Genomic DNA, 370 nt, shown 5'->3' on the forward strand with positions numbered 1-370 from the left:
ATGCATGTTTGAATGCTTGGTTATATGCAATGCACTGTTTTTTTTGTTTGTTTGTGTTTATAGGAAGAATAATTTGAATATGCATATATGCATGCAATGAATGATTATGTCATGTTTTTTGTTTGTGCTATAATGATTGTTATATGAATGTGACTATGTATTGAAAAATATCGTTATGTTTTAATGTATGTATGTCATGTATGATACGAATACTATATAGAATGTTTGAATGGAATGAGGAGTAAGACTCGTGCACGATTGTTCTAATGCATCACTTATGATTCAATTTTTTTTTTAATCTTGTGTATGAAATTCATCAAATTTTGTAGACTCGACTGAAGTGGTCTTTGTTGCTTGATGTTGATTGGTA

The sequence above is a fragment of the Lupinus angustifolius genome, chromosome LG02, assembly GCF_001865875.1.
Source record: "Lupinus angustifolius cultivar Tanjil chromosome LG02, LupAngTanjil_v1.0, whole genome shotgun sequence".
NCBI classification, from domain to species: Eukaryota; Viridiplantae; Streptophyta; class Magnoliopsida; order Fabales; family Fabaceae; genus Lupinus; species Lupinus angustifolius.